Here is an 8,363-nt window from a genome sequence, read left to right as displayed (position 1 = left end):
ATCCACACGTATGTAAATTCACATTATTTGTACAAATTGGAACGAACTCACCAATTACAACTGCAACTTAAAATCACTTTCACAGTACTGACTCAAGAAGTCCTTTCACTACTTCACTCTGTCGAAACACCACACGTAATGAATGCCGCTCTGCCGCTGGTTAGCGTGTCTACCCCAAAAATCTCCCTACCACTTCACGCCATTTTATCATAAAAATACCCGCGCCACTTGCTATTGGTCGATTCAAACATATCACAAGACTGCCAACATAAAAAATGATATTGCCAATATTGTTAAAGTTGCCACTTGAAAATAATATTGACTATGGACAAACACGATTTACTCAAAACTTTGAATAATTATGGAATTATTAAACAGTAAATTTAATCGAATCACGACAATTGTAATGTTATTATCTGTTCGTATTTGGTTGGTACCAAAAATTTGTAACAATAAGAAGAGAAAAATTGGATTCGCAAACACATCTCTTTATGAGGTCTGTACTATTTGGTAGATAATAGGAACACATGGAAGCACTTAAATTATAAAATCGCGTCAACACCTTGAAATTAAAATTTGGATTGCACTACAGGAACAAGCGAGGTCTGTTAGTCAGTCATCACCGATGTGGTCTCATTGATTTCTTGGGTGAATTACATAATTTGAGAACATGTTCGGCCATTCTGCCCATGACAACCTTTTCTCGTCAGTAGACAATAAGTACCTCAGATATGCCGTGATTAAGTCAGTACTTTCATCTCTTTTAGGATCGCTTTATGGTGTGATTTGATGTATTCCACTGAAGATTTGATTAGACATTTTTAGCTTTCTCGTAAAGCTTGAGCTTGATCTTAATATGGGGTGGTGTTATTAAAACTGATTTAAATTGTCTGTCAATCGTCCAAGTAAATTACTTAGTAGAAAATTCTTTACAATAATGGCCTTCTTAATGAACCAAACTTATGAACATTCAACAAATTTATGACTACAAGACTCGTATCTTGGTTGAAAAATGAAACCTTAAAAATTTATTCACTACTATCATTTAAGACAAAAAGGAAACTGGGATACCGGTTCTACGTATCGTTGATATTTGGCATTGGCACGCACAACACACGGAAACGTTTAAGTGCGAAACTTGTAATTAGAATAAGTCTGAACCGAACGAGAAACTCGAAAGAAATGGCCAATACGAAGATGTTCCAGTAAGTCTTTAAGATAGCTTGGATTCGGGCTCCAAATACCTAATCGAGCAATCCATGTACCCACAAATGTTTAATCCGCCAAATGCGGCAGTGGTCTGAGAAACACGCGGAACAACTATTAAAATATCAACTTAAAAAAAAAATAATTAAAAATCTCTGAGAATAAATCCTACAAAAGATATTCATAACCAACGGCCAAGAAAGACAATTTAGTTTTCCCAACAACACTTCCTAACGGAGCCAATACTTTTAACGGAAATGGAAAATGATCAGCAAATCACCAAAGCCGTTGAGTCACCTCGCACAGACCCGTCAGCTCACCACAGAGTTTGTCAAAGTTATTCGATAAACCTGTATTACGAAGAAAACAACCGATTCTATATGACACAACATCCAGTCAGTAGCTTGGTCCTTGGTAATAGTATTCCACCATAAAACAGAAAACGTTGAAAAGAAGGAACACTGCCGATCAGTGTCTCCCACCATAAAACAAGCCCTTGATCTAGTACGGTATTAAGGATCACTTAAAAAAACAAAAATACTATGCTATTATGACCTCTCAAAGTGACTGCTGTGAAATTTAAGAATATTCAACGGTTCGCCATTAACAGCGAAATCTACGAATAATCAAAAACGATTTTGAAGACAAAAAAAAAAAACGGAACTATCCAGAAACACAACAGGAGTCCGATAAATTGCTTAAACCCGCCTACTATCATCTTGGGACCACGAAATAGTAAAGTAAATGTTTTCAAAGAAATACACCTGTGAAGCTTTACAAAACACATCTGCTTCTAATAGCGGCCTACCACTGGAAAAATAAATAAAGATTATGATAATAATAAATGAAATGATGACAAATAAAACAGCTCACACCACGCCAGGCACGTCATCTTCTGTCGGCAACTATCTTTGAAATCTTAGGTTTGTATCACGTTCCAGACTTTGGATACCTTCAGCCATTATTTCACTTATCCAACATCATACGTATGCCAATTCACTCAGGTTATACTCCTTGGATTGATTGTTCTAAAACTGGTACTGTACTCCGTGTCGTGGTTTTAAGCAAACATTCCCACGATTTTACTGCTCCTAAATGAGCGCTAGCTGCTTTCAGTCGCACTTCGTTGTATTTTAAATCATATTCATTTCTTTCACATCAGGGTTGAAGTTTGAAAATAAACGGCTAAAATCTATTCATTATTTCTCAATCTATGTCTCTAAAGTATTATCCAGAAATGCCGTTGCTATTAGCGAGGCGATGATGGTAATTGGCGTTGATTCATCCCTTCTTCTGATGTAAGAGTAGGAGAACTAGCTCCAATAAAACTCGCGCCATTGTTATTATTCATCACAGTTTATTATCAAACTTTTAACCATCTTTAATATTACTTTTATCCAAATAAACCTTTACAAATACTTTTGAATCATCAAATGAATCTACCACTGGTTCGGAACGCCTTTCCTGCCGAGAAGAACCAGCAAGAAACTCAGCGGTTGCTCTTTTCAAAGATTTGATTTACAATAAGATTCGATTTACAATATTTTAACCGAAATTACATTTAACCGTCAAACTTAAACGAACAAATTTGAAAGAAGTTAGGAAACTCAACATTTAAACCAAAGTTACAATTAACTGTCAAACTAAACCGAATAAATTAAAAAGGTAGACAAATTCAACGTGTTATCACTTCGACTGTCGATAATAGAATGCCGCTCCGCTGGACCGCTTCGCTTTTAAATACTATCGTGGCGGTGGGGTTCGGAAACGTCGACGACGTACGATGCGTCATTGAGGATTCTACTCGTCATTCGATCTATGAATTACGTGTCTCATTATTGCGCCGATATGTTTGGTACCGAGATAGCTTGCGTCCCTGTAATTGACATAGGCAACTCTTTATCCCGGAAAATCAAACAGTTCCCACGGGATCTTTAAAAATCTAAATCCACGCGGACAATCCGCAGCGGAGCAACATGGGAGCAACGGACCAACGTGTTAAAGACTTGGAGAACTACATACGAGTAGGCTACTTTTTATTCCGGAAAATCAATGAGTTTCCACCGGATTTTAAGAACCTAAATGCACACGGATAAATTTGCGGGCGTCGGTTACTGCTGGTATATCCGGCTATGATTTCTCTACAACATCCTCTACATTAGGTATTAGTAAATAAATAAAAGGATACTTCGGCCGTCGCAGCAATGCCAAAGAAAATTCGATCTCCATCCAAAGAAGCTCATAAGTATCTCTTGATATGTATTGAAAAGGAGCTATTGTACCTATCCAATACAAGCTCCGGGTGGAAAAGGAGCTATTGTACCTATCCAATACAAGCTCCGGGTGGAAAAGGAGCTATTGTACCTATCCAATACAAGCTCCGGGTGGAAAAGGAGCTATTGTACCTATCCAATACAAGCTCCGGGTGGAAAAGGAGCTATTGTACCTATCCAATACAAGCTCCGGGTGGAAAAGGAGCTATTGTACCTATCCAATACAAGCTCCGGGTGGAAAAGGAGGCGCAGGAACTGACGATTGATCATGTGCCTTGCAACGAAGAAAGTTATTTGAGAAAGATTGAGAGGTACGTAGCCAGGGCTGTTGGCACAAAAGTTTACAGCTATAGCAATCACCCGTAATTGGCTCATATAATTTATCAATAGATATTTGCTTAAATGCAAAGTCATAAGTGGTGATCGCATGAGTAGCATAAATTAAGCAATAACAACAATGCACAGAGAATCACAAATTTTCATGCTTAAGAGGGCAGGCAGGCTAAACACCGAGAACGATGTTTTCCCATAAAATAGAATTAGATATTTTGAGGCGTCCCATTTCTTACTAAGACCTGAGTGGACCGTTTGATATCGGACGTTTTAGGACACTGGATATTATGGGACTGGACGTAACAGGACACTGGGCACTTGAGAATACTAATCTAGGAGACTGGAAATTGTCAGCTTGAACGAGAACTCTTGTTTTACAATTTAAGTCTTTAAGTTTCTTTTGAAATATTGTATCCTGAGGGTCCAAAATTAATGTAAGTCTATTATTTAGTATGGAGAATCAACATCTGATGTTAAACAGGTCGTCTTCCCGATAACAGATGACTCTACATCCCTCTCTTCATTCAAACGTAGGTAATTAGTTTCATTCTCATTTGAAAACGAAGCAATCTAATTAATTTTTGGACATGTGGTAGAAACGCATAACTCCTGCTATCTATTGCTATAAAAATATCTAGTTTTAAATTATACGGGTATAAAGATATGTACCTATCTAACGCGTAACTTTGACACTTGTAATAACAAAATATTTTAACGCAAATCTGAAAAACCACAGACACAGAATATTAGTTCCTTGAACGTATTGCTACAAAATTAGATTGAGTTTGATTGGTTAGTATTCAAATGAGAGCAATGTTAAGTTAGTTTGAAGTGCACTACGAATAAAGCCCTCTTAGTCAGGGGCTAGGAGAATGTGTCGGTGGAAGTATTTCCGTCGAAGAAGTTTAGTCGAAGACCTAAGGTCACAGGCTATCGATCCGCAACATCTGGGTATCGCACCGCGGCGCCGACTCCACCCGTGCTCTACAACACCAACTCATGCCAGGAAACGTCCGCGCACAGCTCCGTGACGTGCCTACCAGGAACACAGCCACGTGTAATTTAAAAAAAAACTTTCAGTAATGACCTAACCCGCTTTGGCTTTTGCAGAATTTCTGAAATTCTTTTCGAATGAGCTGTGTCGTCGAGGAAACCTTCATGCAAAATCGTAAGTTTGTACCCAGTTTGTCTTATGACCTCGTTCACATACGTCTGCGCGACTGCCAAAGTTGGCGCAAACAGTATTCGGATGCCTTTCCCGGATCACGGTCACTTCCCTGGCACTGCACGGTTCCATGTCACTGAGTTTATCGACTGCAGCTCGAGTCTCCGAGGAGAGCATTCCGAACCAGTCGTAGATTCACTTGGCGATTTGAAAGCACTTTGCAACAGTTTATTTAAATAAAATCTTTTCTATTCTAGTCTATTTCGTGCTCTAGTGAGGGAACGAGGGCCGAGAGTGCCGATGACATTCCATAGGAATCTGTTTAAAGCGATGGAGTATGGGGTGCTTCCACATGGTCTGCGAGCTTTGAGTGATCGATGGCTCGCTGCAGCGGAGGTTAGTATGTCGGGTGTAGGTATATCTAGTCCATCGGAAGACGGGTCGATCGAACCCACACTGCGGCAAACGGTCGCGAGCCGGTGCCGAAGCCGGCGACACTCACCGTTTCCGTTTATCAGAGGGTAGTCGTCGTCGTGCCGGCCGATGTACGTCTTGAGCGGGGTGTCCGTGAGGGAGGGCGACGACCTGTCCCTGTCGCTCATACTAGTCACTTGCTCCACCGACTGGGTTCGAGAACGGCACCGGACGACCGGTGGGCTACGCCGGCCGCGCACACACTGAGCGACCTCCGGCCCGCGCGAGCCGCGGCGAATGAGTAAATCGAGCCGCTCCGACGCTCGCGGCCGCCACCGCCGCCGCTCGTGCCGCACCCGCGCCGTGGCGGCCTCTCGCGCCGCGCCGCCGAGCGGCCGCCGCGCGCCCAGGTGGCGCCTCGTGCTCCTCGTGTGTCCCGCAGCGCCCTCTATGTAACACTGTTCCATCTATCTTGAGTCTGTCGTACTTACACCATACTCTATCCACTATTATATTTGTAGGTATTTGTATTAGGTACAAAAATACACTTGGCCTTTTCTATTTCTAAATTCTTGTCTAATTTTATTGAAAACAAAGTGATGTGTCATAACTCGTAAGTATAAAATAAACTTCTAAAATGATGATATACATAGGTAGCTGCTCCACGAACATACATAATTATTTACAGACGAAAAACAATAATCACGTGCTCTACCAAAGCTATAATAGAGGAGAGTGTTGTGATTAAACGTGAGATCTAAAGTTGGCTATTTATCAGTTAGTAGGTAAGTTGAGGTAGGCAGTAGGACCAACGAGCAGACTTTCTGTAATATAAATCGATGACACAGCGAAGGCGGACTGATCAAGGAGCTATATGGCCTAACCTGTAAAATTGTCCTTCTCATTCTGAGAGGAGACCCGTGCACTGTAATGGGCCGGCCGATGATGGTGATGATGATCCTTGAAGAGGCATCATTGATATGCCCAATAAAATAATAGATAGGTAGATACATAGAAAACTTTATTGCACACAAAACATGAAATAACCAACACAAAACAAAGAAACTAAAAACTAAAAACAATTGTATGCATAGGCGGCCTTATTGCTCAGAGTAATCTCCACCAGGCATCCTTTGGTGAAATAAGAAACTAAGTGTTAGGTAATCATAGCTGCTCAAGTCAGTCAGAATTCTCATTTGAGTAGGTACCTACTACCTACCTACCTATTATTTTGTAAACAATCGAACGCAATGTTGTAGACTCGTTGTAGAGACTAATCTGTTGCAGTGGTTTACCAGTTAGATACATAAAGGTTATATTCACGGGTTTTACCGATTTGTATGAAATTTTTTGACCCCGTGGAAATTTGAACCCAAAATTTTATCGAAAAACTGGCAAAACAGACTATATTAGCTCCTATACCGTATCTACGTTGAGTTTCATTGAAATAAACGAAAAGCAAACTTCGTTTGTGTGGAACGCACTTCGAATAAACTCCTCTCAAAAAGTAAATATTAAAAAAAATTGACGATGTCCTATAATATAGCTCAGGGTTTAAATTTTTAAAAATTTCGATCGGTACTTAAAAAATCGGTCAGGTGCGTGTCGGACTTGAATACGAAGGGTTCCATAGGTACCATCGTTCAAGAAATAATAGTTTTTTTTTTAATTTTCATGGCAGCGATAAACTTTATTATTTGTTGTTATACGTACCTAGCGGCATTCTGTGACTACCTTTTACGGTTCACAAGATACAGCCCGCTGACACACAGACGGACGAATCTATCTGGTCTATTGCTAAGCCCCGTTGGCACCCTTTGGGTACGGAGTACGGACGCCTAAGAATTTCCAAAAGCAAAAAAATAAAATATCTATCTATAATATTGTAAGCAGTTTATTAAAGCTAGCACAGTTAAATATAGCGTAGAGGGTTGTTTTGTTGCGTTATTGGCGGCTAGGAAGTGAACCCATTGGTCGTCGAGGGCGGGGTGCGCTGCGTCGGGGGGGAAGGTGGCGGGGAGGCGATGCGCTTTGCGCTGTCGGTGGCCGAGGAACGCTTTGAGTTCCCGCTCTGCGATGCTTGCTGATGGCATGGTGGTTGCTGGAATAGTACACTTGAGTTTAGTAACTACCCGCAACTTGTTCGGAATATAGCTTTCTTAGAAATACCGGGAACTCATTGATTTTCCGGGACAAAGAGTAGCCTATGTAGGGCCTATCTATTTCCATTTGAACCAAATCCGTCCAGTAGTTTTAGCGTGAAAGGGTAACAACACACACATACACACAAACTTTCGCCTTTATAATATTAGTGTGATATCATCTTCATCATGATCAATCCATCGTCGGCTCACTACTGAGCACGGGTCTCCTTGTATGAGAACGGTTTAGGTTTGGGCATACGCTAGCCCAAGGCGGATTGGCAAACTTCATACATCTTTGAGAATATTATGAAGAACTTCTTCGTCATGCAGGTTTCCTCATGATGTTTTCCTTCACCGCTAAAGCAAGTGACATATTTAAATTGCTTACAACGCAAATGACTCCAAAAATTAGAGGCACATCTTTCGTACAACTACCCGACGTTATCAGGCGTGTTTGTTGAATCATAATAACATGATGTAAAATGGGGTAGGTATGTTAGTCCTTTGATGATTCTAGGTCAACGAAAAGTATCCTATAAGCTTTGATTTGCCTAGTCTTGACACACACGAGAGTCAGAAACACAATGAAGGAGTTCTTTTCTTACTGCAAGGGTTCCTTTTTTGTTTTTGAGATGTGTAACCCTAAAAATAATTAAATATAAATGAATAAATAACGTATTATTTATAGATTCTTGTAACTTATCAATTGTTGGTGACTTGACGTACCTGTTCTACATTGTTAAGGTTTATTGTGCTCCTCATTGACTTCACAAAAGCGAAAATTTTCTTTTGAAATGCAAATCTAAACTCTAATAGACAAGGATATTA

This window comes from Maniola jurtina, chromosome W (assembly GCF_905333055.1).
Source record: "Maniola jurtina chromosome W, ilManJurt1.1, whole genome shotgun sequence".
Taxonomy (NCBI): domain Eukaryota; kingdom Metazoa; phylum Arthropoda; class Insecta; order Lepidoptera; family Nymphalidae; genus Maniola; species Maniola jurtina.
The sequence above is the reverse complement of the archived record's forward strand: the minus strand, read 5'-3'. Positions refer to the sequence as shown.